The sequence below is a fragment of the Falco peregrinus genome, chromosome 1 (assembly GCF_023634155.1).
Source record: "Falco peregrinus isolate bFalPer1 chromosome 1, bFalPer1.pri, whole genome shotgun sequence".
Taxonomy (NCBI): Eukaryota; Metazoa; Chordata; class Aves; order Falconiformes; family Falconidae; genus Falco; species Falco peregrinus.
This window is the reverse complement of record NC_073721.1, coordinates 4,822,829-4,843,435: the sequence shown is the minus strand read 5'-3', so window position 1 is coordinate 4,843,435 and position 20,607 is coordinate 4,822,829. Positions and strand designations below refer to the sequence as shown.

At 42.5% G+C, this 20,607-nt stretch overlaps 1 long non-coding RNA gene across 1 annotated transcript in view; it reads left to right on the top strand.

Annotated features, from left to right (window-relative positions):
- LOC129784857 (uncharacterized) overlaps window positions 1-13,081 on the top strand; it is a 41,109-nt gene extending 28,028 nt beyond the window's left edge. The window contains exons 5-6 of the long non-coding RNA XR_008747995.1: window positions 7,054-7,152; window positions 9,250-13,081. This is a non-coding gene — a long non-coding RNA (uncharacterized LOC129784857). The remainder of the gene's footprint in view (window positions 1-7,053; window positions 7,153-9,249) is intronic.
- Window positions 13,082-20,607: the final 7,526 nt, after the last annotated feature.

Genomic DNA, 20,607 nt, shown 5'->3' with positions numbered 1-20,607 from the left:
TTTCTTTAAATTACTATCTCTTTTTACAGCTCTCCCATTTTATAACATGACTAATTCAATTTCACTTAAATGTAATTGTAATCTCATTCTAAAAGCCGACAAGATTCTGTTCCTAAAAACTGACTTATGGTTTAAAAGGACCATATAATTTTAGCAAGGCTGTTCCATTAATAATTTATTTCTACAGTTTCTCTCTTTTCTTTCAGAGTTATATGCACTTCACTTCTAGACTTCCATCTTTTGTTTCTCTCTCTCCCTTTGAATTTTCTGGGTGAAAGAGGACTGCTTGTGAGGCTTGTATTAGGCTCCACCTAGAGATATCTATCCTGGACAGGCTCAGATATCAAGGCCACCTTTCTAAATTTTATCCAGTGTGAATTATATAAAGAACAGAGTTTAAGGCATCTGAGCTTTTAGTCATCATAATTAGCAAAGTGCACCTCTCTCTACGCTTTAAAATGCATATAATGCTTCTGATGTTTAAAAAGTATCCTAATGATACATATATTTTTTAAAAATGCAAATCAAAGAGAAAAAAAATGGTCAGATTAATCCTTGAGAACTTAGCATCAGCGTTTTATCATTGATAAACCTGTATGTCATCTGATGAAGAGAAATAAGGCACAACTAGACAGTTGAAGAGTTTGGGGAAAGCAGTAGCTGAAGATCCTGAAAAGTAAAAAGGAAGGTTCTGGTTTTTAAAGAGAATGTAAAATATCTCTCTTACGCTTTAAAAATGTATGCAAGATCATGTAAGCTTCAATCAGCTTTTAAGTTTAGAATGCCTTCCTAAAAATATATAAAGTCCATTTCAAAATAGAAATAAGAAGTCTGGGACAGGCAATGAATTGGAAAATACTAAGGGTTTTGTTTGCAAACTGAAGGTTTTGCCTTTGCCTAATTTCTTGTTACATGGACCTGTGAGACAGTTTACAAGCAGCTAAAGTAAATGATCTGAGTCTTCCAAAGAGGTTGGCATGGGACAATCCATGATAGGTAATTATGGAAGAACTTGTCCTTAGAAAGAGTTCCCTGCCACAGCTGGCCAATCCACAGGGAAATGGGGACATTTACAGTAAATCTTTTATCCTCACTAGTCATTCTCAAAAGCTGTTTTTTCTTCAAGAATGCAAGGAAAGGGATAAATGCTCTTCAGCCCTCATTAATGAGGAAGAAGCTGATCTGGGTTGCACCAGAGATCATCTGTCCTCTTCCAGATGCAAAACTGAAGAGTTGCCCAGACTCCAGCTGTCACCACAGCTAATTCCCCACTACTGCAGGTGGACTCAAAAGCAAATCTCCTGTGCCACAGCTGGTCCTTCAAGGCTGAGGAGTGATCCGTCTTCTTTGTCATTTGGATGGATGGGTTTGGGTTGTCCTCCTTGTACAGCATGGGAACAGCTTTACATGTACAATTTTGCACATACACCTCCCTGCTCGGCCCTGGGAAGCAAGCGAAATACTGTTTTCAGCCACTCATCTGCACGAAATAAACCCTCTGCTGCCTTTGAAATATGCTCATAAATTTAAATCAATACTGAGCCTGGAGTCTCCACTTCTTGATAAGAGCACATTTTTCATGTTGCAAGCATCTTGTTAGGACTCTAGAGGCTGCATCCTTGTCTGCCGGCCAACATCTGGGGTATCATTTTTTAAAGCAAACATTCTAGGTCATTATAAACTGCACTAATCTCCCTTGTTGAAATTTACATTTCTAAACCAAAGAGGGATCATGATGCATTTGTCCTGTCACATAGTACAGCATTTAACCAGGAGGTTAATTCATTGATTGACTTACCACCTCTCTTCAGCCTGCTTTGCTACTAATCTTCCATACAAATGGGGTTAAGGAATATCATTTAGATTTACCAACATAAACAAAGTGTAGAGCCACCCCACTAGGATGTAAAGCTTAGGGAATTCAGGGGATAAGAAGAAAAAAGCATAGCTGAAGAAGCAATAAAATTCACAGTAAAATGCACATGCTGAAAATAACAAAAAATAGAAGGAACAAATTAGGGAAAGGAAAGTTTCTGCTTCCAGCTGGCAGGGCTGGGCACAAAGGCAAGAGGGGGTGGAGAAGACAGCAATGTCCCTCCCACCTGGTAATCCATGTTCATGAGCCACTCTGGCTGCAGACCACAGGTTCCCCCTTCTCGCAGCATCTGAAATTGGTGCCCGATGGGCAGGGCTGATGGTTCCCCTGTTCCGTTAGAAGTGCATGGTGGTTTGAAGACCTCCAAAGGACACTGCCATGAGCCCCAAGGTGGCTGTCACTGCTGAGCCATGTTGTGGCAGCTGTGCTGCCACAGCTGTAAACAGGCAGAAATCTGGTCCAGTAGACTTAAAGCACCCAAAACAGACAAGCTAAAAGAAAGAAAGACATTAAATAATCTCATTGCATTGAATGGTTTCCAGCAAAACCCCCGGCTGAGAGGGCTTGCTTCCTGGAAAAAAGCAAAAAAAAAAAAAAAAAAATAGAAATGCTGGGTTTCTTTCTAGCTCAGTTTCTCTGCCCACCTCTCATCATACACTGGCACAGAGCAATCCTACCCTTACAGACTCCAGGGGAGCCAGGAAAACCCAGCACCTCTCCACATCGATCCCTCAGTGCTGCTGTTACAGTTTCAGAGCAAATTCTACCCTGAAGGTAGATCCTGTCAATCTGTCTATCAGCCCAGCCACATGGGAATAATTTCTGATTATTAAAAGTACCATGAGCTCACCAGCCTGGAGACCCAGCAGGCTCCAGGGACTCTCTAGCATCAGCCAGAGTGAAAGAAAATAGCAACTTCTGTCAAAGTGGCACAGGTTTTGCAATGCGCAGTAAATATTCTGTTCCATCCACCATCAACCTCGTGCTGTTGTGGTTGCTGCCATCAGCCAGCTACGCCGTGCTGTGCCTCGATGAACCTTGCCTCTCCCATGCCGTGGGACCAGGGCACTGCACTAAGACCTGCCGATTTCCTCGTGTGCACTCAAAGCAGTTCTCAGACTCAAGGCGTGTTCATTTTTGCCTCCCAAAGTGGAATGAAGCTGCGGGCATAAAACTGAGCAGATTGTCCCACCACTGGTCCTACCACGGGAGCTCTTTGTAGATAGCAATGATGGAGTGGAAGGCCGTATGTGCTGCCATTGTTTGTGTTGTCTGATGCTTTGATGTGGTTAGGGAGAAAGTCTATGATCTTACTGAAACGTGGCATAAAGGTGTGAATACATGAGGCGATTAGCAACCTCCATCTCAACAAATGAGGGTTAGGCAAAGTATTTTTACCCCTCTGCCTCCTTTTTCTTCTCTCTCCCCCATCCTCTAGTTAAAAAGCTTTAACTATGGAAGTCAGGAGATTTTTCCAATGGGTAAAGAAGGGGAAAACGAATAAATCTCAGGTTTGGAAACAAAGGAAGAAATCATTGGATGAGCAGTTGCAGCTGCCTTTTCAGAGCATGCTGTGCTTGAACAGCAATCTCCTGCTTTCTCTGGCAATAAAAATTATCTTCCCAGCACTTGGTGGCAAAGCCTGCTATTGAAAAAGCTTTAGTGAGGTGCTGACTTCAGTCTACCATCTTCAAAGCATTCAGTCTTGTTTACAAAAAAGAAATGTATGTGTTTTCAATACAAACCAATGCAAGCAAATCCTTGCCAACTTAGACTTTTTGCTAGCTGAGAAGGTGGTAAACCTTCTCTAATTTTAGTGTCTTCAGTCTGATCATGGTTCCTTAGCCTGGGTGACCTGTTGTCTCAATTGTAGTTTCTTTTCAGAAACACCAAAATACGGTTCTTTGTGCCTGTCTGTACCTTATATTCTAATAAAAGTGCTTTGATGGAATGATAACCTGGCAAAACTGTCTCAGGCCACAGCCCATGCAGCCCACAAGCACACAGTTGCCCTTACAGGCATTGTGCCAATCTTGAAAAAAGAGAGAACACTGAATATATTTTAATGGTAAAATCCATTTTTAACAAAAATCACATCTTAATTGAAAAAAAAGATTATTCAAGTGATTCTATTTTCAGCTAACCAGCAAATATATGAGAGATCTTTAAAAACCACAGAATTTTGATAGAAATGTAGAAGGCTGATGTTCACAGGCTTTGTAACTTACTTTTAAAAAAAATCTTTAGAAAAATATTATGTAATGAAAGGTTTTCCCCTTATTTTTAAAAAAGAGTAAGTCAGGGAGTTATCATGGATTGACTATCACAGTCACCTTCCCTGAGAAATGTTTATTCAATATTTGGCTGCTTTTCATGCTTTGTCTGACTTCAGTCTCACAAAATGAAAACACAGCGTTGAGGGATGTTGTCTGGGACTCGGACAAGAAAAATAAATGCAAGAGTGTTTTCTGATCTGTTCCAGTTAGAAACAAAATGAATTGTTCTCTATTTTTTTATTAGTGTGTCTGGACAATTTTGGCTTTTGGGGAAAATACCAAGCCAGAAGTATTCAAAATGTTCCCAAGATACGACAGGGTAACTGAAATGAAGTTGTTCTATTTACTGTTCTCTTGGAGGAGCTGGACTTTTCTGGCTGATTTGTCTTCTCTTTACCATCACCACTAACTGGTAAAGGATGCATCTGAAATGTGTATGTATAGCAGATCCCAAAGAGCATGTCAATTTAAACATTGGGAGTAGGGAGGTTTTGAAGGCAAAAATTTTGCAAAGGCCCAGGAAAATGTCACCGGTACATTTGTGACAGGTATCTAGAGTTCTCAGAAAAGGTAGATACATTTTGTGTGCACATATCACTGAATTCAAACAGTGTTTGGTGTGGATGTGGCAACACAAGGAAGGAAGGACACCCCCAGGACAGACTCAAAAGAAGGAACATTGATGGAAACCTTTCTTTCTTTTCTTAAAGGAATCTGTTCATATTTAAATGGTAAAACCATTGTGGCTTCACCACATAACGTGTCCAAGGAAGGCAGAGATTTTTTAGGTTAGAAAATGTATTTTGTTTACCCTTGTTTTCTCAGGGTAGAATCTAGAAACCTAGTTCTCAGTTTGTTGCACTTTCTGCTACATAGGCTGGTTTCTTGTGACTTACTGTGGAATATGTTTTCTGAAATAAAAGGTTTTCCTTTATACAAACTGTGACATGACTTTCATCCGGCTGACAAAACAGAACAGTGAACATTTTCAGTAGTATGTGGGAGTGGGTTTGGGGGCTTCTGTTTACACGCAAGAATTACTTGAGGTAATGAATCAAACTGCTGGCATCTAGCTTTGTCAAGACCCTACAATCTCCTTTTCATTGTATAATAATATTTACTCTCAAAGCACCCCCAACTCCAGCCTCAAAATGTCACTGCAATAGATAAATTTCCCGTACAAGTTACAACAGATACTTCCTTTTTTTCCTGTACCACGAGGTTGTGGTTTCTGCTGCAGATTCCTTTTCTTAGTTCTCCTCCTACACTCATTTTTCTCCAGTGCAGCTTCCATACAGTTATTCTTCATATCTATCAGCATGATCAAATGCATACTCGGCGACAGAAATATTGTTAAACAGTTTTTTCAAATCTCAAACCCAGCTTATTTATTATATTTAAATAAGAACAGATTTTTCCAAATTTGCAAGCATGTCTTGGTAATAACCCACAGTACATTAATAAAACATGTTTTGTTGCTTGCAGTCACTGTATGTTTTCCAGAGGTTGTTCCAGTAACAAAAGCATATCCAATGTGTTCTTTAAGTGAAGTAAAGAAAAACGAGATCAGCCCAGCAGAGAGATTTCAGCTGCACTCCTCAATGTGTACAGCTTTCAATTCTGATCATTGTTGATTCCCCTAGTTCAGCTGAGGAAATGCACTCTGTGCCTTTGTTAAGGTTTATTGAGAAGAGGTCAATGCAGTACCCACAGAGCTCAGGTTTTGTAGAGCCAAGGTGATGACCTGCCTCAAAACCTTCCTGGGTCTGACCCCTACATTCATTGCCCTGTGGTCCCCAGCAGAAGATGCTGCAGTCTGTGGAGGAGCAAATCCATGATGTTACTCAGCATCCTTCTTTCCTTGTGCTGGGACCAGGATGTAGGTCACCAAGAACATGGGACCTCAGACAGTTTGGTGGCCAATTCTCAAGTTACTGGGTCCTTGTGCCATAACTGTGCTGTGTGATACATGACACAGGTAATGTATACCGAATTTGGTGGTGTAAGTGCTGCAGTCAGTGACACGTCCCATTGACTTCATTTGGTTAGGGCTTTCATTTGGAAAGAAGAATAAATAATCCAATTTTCTGATTAAAAAAGAAAATAAAAAATTAAGCTTAGATGCTAATAAAAATTTACATAAACAAATGCCATGTTGAGTCCAGGCAACCTAAGCAAAGTCATTGTGTTGCAACCAAGAAAAATTCATTTTTATAAATGGTAGAGCCTGGGTTGTTGTCATTGTTATCACTGAAAGAAAGAGGGAATAAAAAGAAGAAAAGATTCCATTGTATTTCTTAATGTTCTAATGAGTCCTGAGTCACAGGTTTTTTCTTCTCAGGTTAGGTCATTAATAAGATGGTAATTTTCTAGCTGGCTGTGTGTCAGGAATATAATCTTCATACTGCTTTTTAGAACAGTTAACACTTATAAGACTGTGATTATGCTATGTGCTAATCCACAGTAATTATTGCAGGAATTTGCAGAGACAATATCCTCAAAGCCCCATTGCTGCATTTAACTAACTTAGAATGATACAGCCAAAAAATCATATCCTCAGAACTCAGGCCATTGTGGATATGGTCCTTCTGAACAATAGAAAACCTCAAGTACTCTATTTGCAGGTATTTGCAATATTGTGGTGATTTAAATAAACAATCTCTCAGTAATAAAGACTCAGTCTATAGCACTGTCAGGCATTAAGCAGAATGAGATCAGACACTGAAAGTATTTTTCATTGGAAAAGAGATCTCATTTCACATTTTAGAGCTGAATTTTCCTTTTTTATTAACATAAAAAAATCAAACAGTTGATTATTGTGCGAGTAATACCATAGAAATCAGTAGAATCGGTCCTGTGTTCAACAGGAACACAAACTTCTGTTGTTCTGCTTGTTTTCAGATGTAAAATGACAGCTCTGCAAAGAAGACCATTTTGAAGAGGGTATTGACGAACACTTCAACTATGAATGAGAGCAAAGAGAGTAGCTCTCAGAATGATGTATGGAAATATAATTTCTTCCGTTTTTATTTTTTTTATATAGTTGTACTTGTCCTTTAAGTTTTACATCAAACTTTGAAAATTTTGACCATACACCTGACTTTACTCCTTTCATTCTTCATGCAAGTCAAGGTTTAGAAATGTGTATGGTATGTTACAAAGAAACATATATGAAATGTATATGGGGAGGTGTTATGTACCAGTACAAAACCAAAAGTAAGTATAATGTAATTGATTATGGAAAATGGTGTTGGAAGGGGAGAGGAAGTTGCACCAATAGGTTGGGATAAATAAAGGAGAGTGGGAGGAAAAAAGAGGAGAATGGCAAGAGCACAATGAGCTGTATTATTTTCTTAAGATATGGGAACATCCCCGAGCCTTGATCTCTAGGCGGTGTAAATCTGTGGATGTATATTGATTCCAGCTCAGCAATGCCAGCACAGATAACTGAGTGTTCCCCTTGCAGACTCTCAGCAAGTCCCTCACCAGCTCTGCCACGCTTCAGGAATTTTCCTTAAGGGACTGGGAACGGGCCTGTGACAGCAGCAAGGGGTGATAAATGTTAGGGTTTGGGGGTTCGTTGATTTAAGTTCCCTGGCCAGTGCGGAGAAAGCACTTTGCAGGCCTTCATTTGGATAATCTGGCTCTTTGGAAAGTTATTTTAAGAATCTGAGGAAAATCGAGCCTATCATTTTGGAGTGGCATGCAACAGTTGCCTTTGCAGGCTGGAGAAAATTACCTTGTTGAGGCTCCCAGCCACAACACAGGGAGATTTTCCTTAGTGGCATCAGCTGGTGTTGGCAAATACCCTGCGCATGCCAAGGTGAAGAGCTCACACAATTTGGAGTGAGACAAATACAAGAAAGAGACCAGCTGCAGGCTAGGGACCTGTCCTGGGCTGTGCGGCAGACCCCGAGCAGCAATGAAGTTGACTTTTTGTTCCACTTTCTCTATCAATGGTGTCCAGCGCAACATGATGGCAACTGGAATTGTGACAGTGTCTTTTGTCTGTACCTTTTGCTTCACCTATACAACTAGTACTCAACTACTACTTGACAAAATTTGTACCCGTTTCCTTCTAAACTATCAGGATCAGCCTCATTCTGCTTCCTTAAACTCAGCAGAAATGAAGACGTTCTTGGAATAATGAGGCAAAATAATACCATATTTTATAAAGACAGTTCCAGTCCTGCCATCCACAAAATGATATCATTATGTAACTGGACAAGTGCTGGATTTTTAATAGAAACTGTAATAAATACATTAAATGAAAACATGTGGTGCTAATTTGTTCAAGACCTGCTCTGTTTTCTTGCACTGGCAGTTCCTCCCCCTTTAACTCAGCATAGGTTTGGTATTTCCTAAGAGTCTCAGGTGCTGGAACAACAAATGCGTTTTTATTTACATAGCATTTGTCATGGTAAAAGCATAGAAAAGCCTTGTTTTAAGGTCAAAAGTACAAGTAGAATCTCATGTGAAAATAGATGAATGCAGATACCTGACCTTTGAGGAACACTACCTGTCCAGTAACCCACTCACCTGCAGCAATGAGGCCAAGCCATGGACTTGTGCTCACTGCGTAGGCTTCCAGCGTTTGCCTTGACCCTGGAAGAGGGCTGGAGGTCAGCCATCCACCCGAGAGCAAGGCACACCAAGTACTCGTAGCAGCCAGCCCATGAAGAGCAGCACCTCACACACTGTACCACTGAGGAAAGGTTTTATTACAAGTCACCTGGTAATGAATATTTTCTTTAGAGGTCCATTAGCTAAACTGATTTAATGTGCAAGAGTCTCAACTTTCTTTTTAAAAGTTCATTTCTAGCCCACATGGCTGGGAAGGCAAACATGAAAATGAAATAGGAAACCCATGGATAACAGGGAAACACGAGCTTCAGAGAAAGCTCAAATGTTTTACTTTAATTAATCTCACGTTTCTTGGGATTGGACTCATTTTTTTCAATACATGGGATTAGCAGCAGCTCACACGCAATAGATTTTTTTTTTTTTTTTTGCTTTTAATTAAATGTCAATTAGCTGAAAAGATAGGATTTCTTATGTGACCAAATGTTCTGTAGAGATTTTTCTCTTTTCTTGCAGATACACCACGGTCCAAAGTTGGAAATCCCCCACCTTACCCAGGAGCACCCAGCAGCACTGACACGTACCAGAGGTCTGAAGCAGTACCTTTGCAGAATGAAGCATCCTACTGATGCTTTGGCTGGACCATATCTTTTTTAAAAGTTAAGATGCTTTCCTGGATTTTCGCACACAGACCCAGCAGTGCTGTCTGATAGTAAGGACTGCTAGGAGCTGAGGATTAGTAAGAGATATGTAATAATGTCAATTAAAAACAGTATTTTGGATGGATTACTAGAATCAGTCTAGTATCAGTAATCCCAAGTTAACTTTCAAAGACATTTTTTAATTTGGATCTGTGTACAGTCCACTTAGAAGCAGCAAAATAATTCACATTTGATTCATCTAGTTAAAATTCTAGTTGGATTTTCTTCCACAAGCAATGGATTAAACTGGATTTCCTCTCAATCACTTAGCATGGAGATCTAGTATGATAAATTGCCCTTGAAAATAAAACTGCGAGTCTCTTATTAATGGTAAAAAAGAACATATGCAGAGCGTGACTCTTTCTTAGCTGAAAAGGCACAGCATTCAGTAGATGAAAACCAAGATTATTAGAGGAGAAAGTTGAATCGATAAGTCTCAAGATGCAGAATGTGCACGGTTGTGGTGGAAGTTCTCTCCTCTTTCCCACTCAGAAGACCCCGAAGTTGGCACAGTGTTTCAGCTAGGTCACACACCGAGGTCATTTGCAGACCTATTGCTGTTGACATCTGAAAAATACTTGTTCGATATAATAAGTAAGTATAACTCCTCCCACTAATGACTAGTACATTGATGACGAGCAGCACAATTACAATGAAGAAAATGACATTTGGAAGCAGTATCAAACAGTACTTAACAACAATGAAGCTAAACACGGGGTGGTTCTCAGATAACCTGGGGAGACTTCAGAGTTAAATAGAAACAAGACCAAATCTAAACGAAGCAATAATGAGCTAGAAAAGGTGCTTCATTAGAAAAGAAAACTGAAAAGCTGGCTGTGATGCTTATTAAGACAGAGACCAGTGGCAAATTTCTGCATGGAGTGAGATTTCAGCAGGAATGTATCCCTTGGCTTGCACGTTTCCCTGGTTCCAACCAGTTTCATAAACAGTTGGACAGTTTCATAAACAAATGGTCCATTTTTAGTTTTAGCACAATAGTTTGTGCAGCAGTTAGTTATAGTAGCTAATTAGCATAACAGTTTGGAGCCAAAAAAAGAACATCTTACAAACAGACTGAGAAATGTAGTTTAAATTTAGTAGGCAAAATGCCAGAAATAAGCAGAGAGGAACTGATAGAAAATGAACTTCCAGTGTGGCTGAAACAAATATTGGCTTCAAATACTTTTAAACAGCAAGACCACAAATTCAGCCAAACAGGTGGAAAACATTTGGATGCTCATTCTCTCAGACATTTCTGATACTTTAAGAAAGGGAAGGGGGATTTTAGTGGCTGAAAATATAACTCAGTATTTAGGGTTGTGGTATAAGGTTTAGTAAAGAAAAGAAACCATTATAGTGACCTTGCCATGAAAATTATGCTGTTCATATTGCTGTGAAATGGAGGAGAAACTCAATATGTTGGTATATCGTGCTCTGTTATCCCAAAGTTTACAAGAGAAGAGCTCCCACACAAAAGTAATTCAATCATTTTTAATCTGCCATTTAAAAAGCGGGGAGGGGAGGCTGTCATTAGCCTCATCTTTCAGCCCTAAGGTGCTGAGACCTCCAGCTGTGTTGTAGCCATGTCAGCTGAGCTATACTGCAGAACCGGGAAGGGTGGGGGGGCTGCTTTGTTTACCATGACTACATGTGCCACCCAAATGACCAGGGTGCCAAGCCCACACTGGCATGGGCATGCTGCTGAGGTGCAGAAGGTCCAGCAAGAAATTTATTAAAATTGTCCACTAACATCAGGCCAGAAAAAAGGAGAGATATTTTTTATTCCCTCATCTATATTGACTAACCCAGAATATTTTGGATCTTCGAAAAGCCTTCAGTCACGGATACTCACGGCTGATAGTTTTTTCTGTTAAGACATTCTATATTTGGGTGTGAAATTGCCATAAAATACTTTTTTGATATATTGAAAGTACTCTGATCTCCATGCTGGCTGTATATTTTATCCCACACACTGGGATGAGGTATGGATAGGCTACGGGAAGGAGGCCATGGGGTGTCTGACCCTTCACAGGGCATCACTTGTGCTTGGCTGCAGGACCAACCACCAGCGCTGCAGAGACAAGGACCAGGAAAGGGTCAGATACATCTGTCCGGCTCCTGCCTGCTCCTGTCTCCTTATCCTCCAGTCTGACCCGGCTGCCTGCTGGGGGCCATGTTCAAGTGAAAGGTTGAAGTATTCCACACTTCCCGTCAGAAAGCTCTTCTTACTCTCTGTCAGCTCTGCTTGCAGCTTAGCTCTACTCCCCCCACGGGAAACACAGAGCTATATCCTGCTTGGGACTCTTGGAAGTCTCCCTGAGTACCTACACGTCTTCGAAAATCTTGAGAGTCAAAGACTCCAAGTGAGAAAAAAAAAAATTTAGCACTAGACCTTGGACTTGTCAATCACAAATATTTGTGGCTTCTTTCTGATGAGCCAGCCTGGGCCAGCGGTTTCAAAATCTCTTCTGACCCCATATGACATCTCTACAAATCTGAAGGGCTTAGACTGCCAAAGGACTCAGACCATTGCTGGCACTGAACAACCCCAACCTACATGCAAGGCAATGGGTTTCCAACACACACAAATCTCGTAGTCATAAAGAAATTATATTCCTGTTGACTTACATGATGCTGGGTTAACTCCTGACAAGGTGCTGAGGTGTACCCTCCATCCACTCACACAACGTAAAACATTCTGCAAAGGAACCGGTGACTGGGGCTGGATACCAGGCATCTTCAGGGAGAAGTTATCACACCAGGCTTTCTGCTGCAATAGGTATATGGGTATATATATATGGTATCTATACCAATATACAGCCATGGTATCCCACTGCCCCTTTTTGATTTCCAGTCTCCTAGCAGAGGGGACCCAGAAGGGTGCTACGACTCAGGCTCAGGTGCTGAACCGCAAAGGATGCCCTCACAGAGCCAGCAACCCCCGAAGGACCCGCTCTGGGTCTGTAAATGCCATCCATCACGGTTCCCTAAGCACAGAGGCAAGCAGCAAGCATGCGCTTGGCAGCCACCCTCCGTTTTAGGGAGAGCTTTTGTCAGGGAGGTGAGGGCAATTTTTTGCAGATGGTTTTATTTATTTATATCTCAGCAGCCCTTTCTCGGCTTTATTTATATTTATTGCAGGGGTTCTGTTTGTGGTTCAGGGATTGCACCGGCGCTGGGCTGGTACATTATAATTAGTGCTGATCGTTTTGCTTGTTGAACAAATGACAACTGGCAGCCTTTGTGGTGTTTCCATGTTGTAAGCACTTACCGCTGTGCCTCTCCGTGATGAAACACATGTCAGCTCCCAGCAGTGTAGGACCACCTGGAGCACATTAGCATCAGAGTGATTTAACAACCTGATCAGACCTTTTCCAAACAAATGGCATGTGGAGGAAGCAGGACATGGAAACTTTACCCGGTTGTCCCAAGCAAGCACACTTCCAAGCATTTCCCTGGTTTTTAGCCCTCCGTAACTTCCAGGTTCACTAGGTAGCTGTGTGGCATACAGTGTATCAGAGGCTCTGAAAGCTGCCAGAACTGCAATCTTGCTGCCAGAAGAGCAATTGTACCTGTCAAATACTACCAGAGCTGAGCCAAAGAGGGGAGCAGCGTCTCACCCATCGGCACGAGGAGTGGGTTGCTCACAGGAGTCAAGGGTCCTGTTCTTCTAAAAGGAAGACAGACTCTTCCAGAACCTGCAACGATCTTTTGATCAGGTTCTTCATACAACAAACAGCCTGCCAAGGATAATGTGGCTATAGCAGACCAAAGCCCATTCTGAAATGGCACCGTCATTAAAACCTCTCAGAAGGTAAAAAATGCCAGCATCAGCCCATGTGTGTCTGTGTGCATGAGTGTGGGTGTGCAGAGCCTGTGGGACACCCTAACCTGGGGCTGGCCTCTACCACTCCGTGTTAGCACAACAACTAGCACTGCGGGTCCTTACTCCTCCCCTAGCATCCCCTATTATGCCCCTAGAATAATACACAATAGAGGAAGCAATCTGAATCATTACAAGGATTTTCGGGAAGGATGGAAAGAGTTGCAAAGGAATTAATGCAGCATTTTAAAGACCCTAGAGATCTTTAGCAATAGCTAAAGCCCAAAGATCTCTTATTCTTTTCTTAAAGACTCAAAATACATTTTGTAGCTTTGGAAAATGACTTTTTGTACAGCTGGACTGGAAAAAATTCAGCACAAATAGTAAGCTTTTCTTTGGTTTATTTTTCATGTAAAGGCAAAACGTTATTTTCACTGGGGAGGCAGATGATAGGAACAAAGAGATAAAACCTTCTTTTAGCATAACGGTATTACAACTGGTATAATCTTTACTGCATGAAGGCTTCCTCATGGCAACGAAAAAGAACCCTAGAACAGCAAACATTTCTTTCACTAATTTTCTTTAATGGGAAGCTGGAAGGGACCACTTGGGTCATCAAGTCCCGTCCCATGTAACGCCAGGTAGCCATATAAATGGATGTTTAGTTTAGAAGGGTCCCTAAAACCCCACCTGAGATGACCTACACCCTGCACCACCTATCCCAGCAACACATTCAGGACCTCAGCTCAAAGGTGATGTTATAAAGTACACCAGGGAGAAAGAAGGAACCATGTAGGAAATTCCGAGTTACTCTAGTTTCCTGAAAAAGCAACAGTATTGCTGTTGGATAAAACTCCCAAATGTGTATCTAGATTTCCATATATTTTAAGTAAATTCCTGAGTTTTAATTTCTTCCTTTGTTTTTTTTTTTCCCACACAAGCAATTTGTGATATTCCAGTCTTCTCTTATTTATGCATCTGGAAATGCCTTGTTTATAAAACAGCAAGATCCCAAGGCCATATAAAATTTTGATGAGACATGTTCTCCTGGGGGTGAGAAGATTCAACATTTCACCTGAAAGTGCCTCTTCTATTAAAACTAGGCCACTTCAGCCTATCGACTCACATGGCCGAGACAGCAGCCCAGGCTTCTGGTGGGACTTGCTGGCTGGTAAGAGCAAGCTTCTGCTGTGAGAAGTGTCCCTCCAGCAGTGGCCAAACACCTTCCCACTCACCGGATGGCTCCCAGCAGATGTGCTGGATGCACATCTGTTTGCTCAGGACCTGCTGAGCTGTGACCTGCCCTCGACATGTGGCGGGACCACCAGGGAAACACCTCCCACAGCTGGGACCTTCTGCTTCTGCAAACAGCCAGGTTGCTGCAGACCGAGGGAGTGGGCTTCATGCCATCCCACCCTCATACATAAACAGAGAGGAAAGAAAGTCTCTTTGTACCACAAGAAATACCCAGAGGAGGCCCAGGTCAGACCTTTGGAGAGCTTCCCACGAGCTTCTGTTGTTCTCTGCATGGATGACTTTGGCGCTGCCCCACCTTCTCCTGCTGTCCCTGTGCAGCCACCCCACATACCCCATGGTGCACACCTGGGGTTTATCCCCCAGAGGGATGTCCATGCTGATGAGAAGCAACGCAGTGGCACCATCTCTTACCCATCATGGGACTGGTGTATATAACGTGCAGGCTGACAGCCATGAAGGAGTGATACAGCTCCTGCTCCTAGTCCTTGGAAAGCCACTCTCTGGTCCTGCCTGCTAGGTTTTACTGACCCGCACTCAGAAGGCACAGAGGGGGACTTCATACTTGTCAGTGGATCGCCAGTAGAATTATTTCCTAAGCAATAATTACAGGGCCAAGAAGATACATCTCCACAAAGTGCACCCCAGCGTGCATAAATGTATCAGAGGGCACAAACAGATCCTGCAGGTCCTGGAGCTTCACTGCTGCTTGTGTCGGTAGGGGTGGCGTATAGAGGAATCTTCTTTTTCCTTCTTTTACTGTGACTGTATTGCATCTTTTCATTTCTTGCTGCTAGTCTGCAATGTTATTTTGTGTAGCCTTTATTTTCAGAGCGGAACTTCAAGCGGCTGCAGTTGAAATACTGTCTTGTGATTTTGTTTGGATTTTTGATTAATCCTTAGCCAGTAAGAAATCCTTTGAAGCAGCAGAACTATGCTTCTCTGCAGGTTGATCTGGACACACAATAATCAGAGATAGACAGCAGGCAAATGTACCGGAGCAGAAATCACGGGTTTGCTGCTCAGTCCCTGACAGCTCCAGGTAGATACTCTGCTTTAGTTTTACTCGCTTCCCCTTGCACCAAAGACAGAAGCAACAGTGAGAGGACATTGCCCCATTAAGTCCCCCTTACTACTGGCCTTAGACCAAGCAACTAATCCTTACTATAGGGGCTGCCAACAGGCTGAGTAGGTGTTTTGTCTGCACAGAGCCCTGCTCCAAAGCAGCTCACCACTGTCGGAGACCTTCCTGCTACTCTCCCCCTCCCCAGTAGAGCTTCAGGCTGGGACCACCACAGTAAGAACCAGCTCACGTTTAGGCGAGGGAGGGGATAGCTGATGTGGAGCCCCTCACTTCTCCTCAGCCCTCGTTGTTCCCAGGTCCCCCTCCTCTCTCTGCCAGTGGGGGTGGTGGGTGGCGAGCATTTAACTGGAGCAGCACGTGCAAATGGAAGAGGAAAAAATTAGCTCAAGGTGCATAAGTCTCAGCTGCGGCTGCACAGCGGCAGCTAACGTGGTTATGAACCAAGAGGGGATCGACCGGTGGCATGCTCTGTGTCCGCCGCCTCTCCTAAGAGCGCCTTAAAACCCAACCGCCCATTACACAAGTGCCATAAAGCCTGCAAAGGCAGAAGCACGACAAATGGCTGGCGCTTTCAGGAAATGACGCCAGCCAAATGGATTTTCCCTTTGCTGAGAAAAAACTGGCAGCAAAGGGGCTGCTTGGATGAGAGGGGCAGCCTGAAAGTAATGCCTCTTCTCTCGTTTCCATCCCTCGCTGAGGAGCATGGTGCCCATCACGTGGGTGGATGCAAGACAGTTTTGCCCTTCCCTTGGGCTGCTTTGCACACTTCAAGAAGGTGAAAATTTCCTACTTGCAAACCAGATTGGTGCAATGCAGAGGATAAGTGCAGGGCTTCGGCTCCGCTTCAACTCTGGGTGTGTTTCACCTCATTTTCATGCTGGTACAACCTGAAAACAATTCTTCTCCCGAATTTCTTCAATAAATTATAAAAAGCAGATAGTACATGCTGGAAATAAGTGTTGCTGCCCCTTGCCGTCCTATTCAAATTGACTTTAAGCATGTGAAATGATTTTTAAACTGCAATGAACGTAACTACATGTACATTTTAAGCATCTAAGTTTGCAATTGTGACCCACTCAGAGATGCTTTTCTTGTGTAATATCCTCTAGGCTTGCATCTCAGCGTATACATTTTCTTTATCATGGAAGAACTTTGAAAGACTGTAATTCAGGGAAAAAATATTTATACTTCAATATTCTTCCTGTTGTGTTACAGAGTACAGGAAAAGACTTTGGCATCAAAACACTCTGTGAGGTAGCAGCTCCAAGTTCCTCTCCAGGCATCCAGCCTGGCTCTTTTGCAGCTGTGCTGGCACTGTTGGGAGTGTTCATATTCACCTTTGGCCTCAATAACCTTGCATTTGTGTTTAAAGAAAATTTGCACTTTATTTGGGCAACACTTGTTCTACTGAAGATTTCTTCAAGTGGCACCTTGAAGAAAGGCATGGTGCAAGTATCTGCATCAACCCGACCTGCAAACCCGAGCCCATGTTAATTTTCTTACATCTGCTCTTTAATACTGGGCTAGTGTGAAAATGCTTTCAGGATAACCAGGAACCAGCTCAGCTTATTCTGGGTACTTGTGTGAGCTGTAGAGCAGAAAATCTGCAGCATGTGTCTAGAAATCTGTTGCTCTGGGGAAAAGTAGGACAAACATGTTAGGAAAACCAGGCCTGAATGGGGCTATATAAAAAAATGGTATTTCTGCATGGTAAGACTACCAACATATTATAAAATCCTCTAATAAATTCAGAATTTTTTTCTTCTTAGGCACCTGGTAGATATCATATCATCATGTTAATTGGAAGGCCTTCTAAAAACGTGCACAATGTAAGGCTGAAAGCTCCTGTATCTATGTGAATATTGCAAAGTATCTATGTCAATATTGCAAAGATCTCACAGAGAAAACTTGAGGTGGTGCACTGGCAACTGGTGTGGTTAATCACAGCACTAACTATGCTGTCTAAAAGCCTGGAACTTGGTATTTGCTGTGGAAATGGGAAATGTTTCACAGCTTTGCCTCCTTTAAAGATAGCTGGTCTTCTGTACTATTCATATAGACAACTCCCCTCTTTTTTGCTATAGACCCAGTGTAACAGCAGATATTTCTTTTTGAAATGCAGTGAGGATCTAGTTTAACTGTTGATCAGCCATAAGGAGAAGAGGGGAGGGAATGGCTGCAGGGGAGAAGCACACAAAATTGCACTTCCTGAACAATGTGCATGTTTACAGGTATAGAAAATAATAAAAAAATCCCAATTGTTTGGGGTTTTTTTCTTGGTTCTTGGATTTAGAGATAACCAGGTTTCGGCTACCTTCACAAAGCTTTGTAAAAAGCTATACGTTTTTAAAAAATCTCAGGATATTGTTCAAGCTACATATTCTAATCAGTTATATTCCTCATATTCCCTTTTGCCTTGTTCTTTTAAAGCTACCTGTCAAGAAAATACCAGGCTGGTTCCCTGCAGCAGAGGAATTTCTCCCCATGCCTTTACACAAGCCCTGCCAAGCTCTCTAGACTCTCCTTCACTCTTCCCACCTGGAGCTACTCCTGCCCATCCACAAGCCAGGTTTCCTAAGTAGCTTTCTATTTTTCTTCCCGTGCCAGGTTATCTCATGAGACAAGGGATGTTTGGTGATGTTTTACACTCAGGGGGAATATTAGTTTAGGCACAAGGCCAAGCCAAGGCGGCCGGTTTGCCTCCTGATGTTAGCCAGCCTTGAGGGCAGGCAAGGCGAGCCCCCCCGGTCTGTCCTGTTAGAGGCTCCCCTGAAGTCGGACGGGGGTCTGGGAATGACACGGTCACGGAAATCCTCTGAGTCCCAAGGAAGTACATTAGCTGCAAGATCATCTTCCTTTCCTTTAGGTTCGATGGCTACAACCATGAGCTGGGTATTTTATTGTCTGGGGCAAACCCTTGATGCTGCCCTCTGGAAAGTAAAGTAAATGTGAACAACGAAGAATATGCAGCTCTTCGAAAAGGTAGTCCTAAGAGCAGCAACATATTTTTTAAATGCCCACAGCTGAGGGCACTTCAAAGTTTAAAGATCTACAGTCTAAAATTTCTTAGATAGCTGCCAAGACAACAGTGAGCAGTGAACGTTTCTCACTAGCTGCTTCCCTTTACAGTTGCAGGACCAAATCACTCGCACAAGCCAGTTTCTCTAAAAAAAAATCAACTTATCCCCACTCCTGCTAGGACTGCACTGACAGCTGTTCATCTCTTTCTGCCCTGACTTCTCCCAGTCTCCAGCACTTCAGTTCCTGAACTTCAGAGTGTTAAAATTCCCAATTTCCTGGCTCTGCCAGCAGTTAACTTCAGCAAATCCTGCCTCCCACGGTGCTGGACACCTACAGTTTCTGCCTCCCGAGGTTTTATCGTACTCATGCTAGTACACTTCTGCTAGCCCAAGTGCTTTGAACCCTCTGGCTTCAGAAGCTCAGGATTTTGACTGTTTGCTGAGTTGTTCTGTTTCAAATACCTGTCTTAGCTCATGCTGTGCTGCCTTCAGCCCCCCAGCCTTTAATTACGCAGCAATACGTACCTACCGAGGTGTTCTTTAATTAATGTACACTTCTGTAGCACATACAGAAGAAAGGAAAACTACTGAAAAGCAGCTTAATGTAAATGTATAAATTCAGTACTTCCCAAATACAGTATTACAAAAGCTCAGCCACAGTTGGAAGGGCAGGACTGCTCTGCAGCACCGCCTGCTGAAACCAAATACACTGAGTAATCCGGTTTCAGAAAAGCACACATTAACTTTAATTAATCAGTCCAGACATTATGCACACTTGGCTTTGGGTTGGGAACAAGCATTCCAGGATTCACCCTGAACTGTCTGACACAGTACCGTCAAGGACTGACTCATGCACGCCTGTTTGGAAGGTGTTATTTAAATGTAGAGGGTGTTTTTTCTCTCTATGAAACTTTTTTTTCACGTGTCAATAGTAGTACCAAAGCAAAAGATGCTTCTACACCACTCAGTTTGGTAATATCACTGTGAAGCAACAGAGCATTATTATTGTTTACATCTATAAATATATATATATGTAAAAATATGTATGGTTATATATTTTAAATTTATATATATATAGGAAATATGTGTTTTATATATTGGAATTTCATTTATACATATTAAAATACATATTTTTATATATATATTAAAACTGTTTAATGATTCAATAACTACTGAGCTACTGCTTAGTGTGCAACTGTCACAGAAGGATTTTTCAGTGGAGATGAACTGTTCATATGTCCTTTTCCTGATATATATTATGCTACAGGACAACTACGTAACGCACTGAAATAATAAACTCATAGAAGCTGGGCTTATGTTTGCCAGTCACAATGAGGAAATGGGATTTTTATTTGGTACCTTCAAAATCCATATTAGTTGCATCGAGGTTTGAGAAGGGATTTGCATTTGACAGCATGAATCAGCGTGAATGTGAAGGTGTGGGGACACCCCAGCCCCGACAGGCTCACGCAGGAGAGAGAAGGTGCAGGGTGATGCCAGTGCTTCTGCATGCACAGCATCCATGCCGTACGGTTGGACCCAGTGACCTTAACGGTCTTTTCCAAGCTAAACGATTCTACGATTCAGTGATTCTGCGCTGCGTGTAAATTGCCCTGCTGTGCGTGTTTCAGAACTGTTGCATAGTTCTCCCCGTGCTTTCTGTGTTATGTTGAGTTATGTAGGAGTTACGTGCAAGTTCTATCAAATTAGCTGAGTTACGTATGCACGTATGTTATGTAGCACGAGAACCACTTTCCCTTCACTGCTTGGTGCGATGCTGGGGAACTCTTTTTCTGATAAAAGCTTTTTGTGAGTGAACCTCTCGCCAGGGCAGGAGGCTTTGCTCACCTGGCTGCAGTCATCATCAGACTTGTCCCTTCTCTTGCTGCCTCCTGGGTGGCCTTCGCTGTGGCTGCGCTGCAGGGCAGTGGCCCTGGGTCTGACCACGGCAGCCAGCCTTCCCAGCTGCAGCTGCGTTCCCAGCTATGCCCT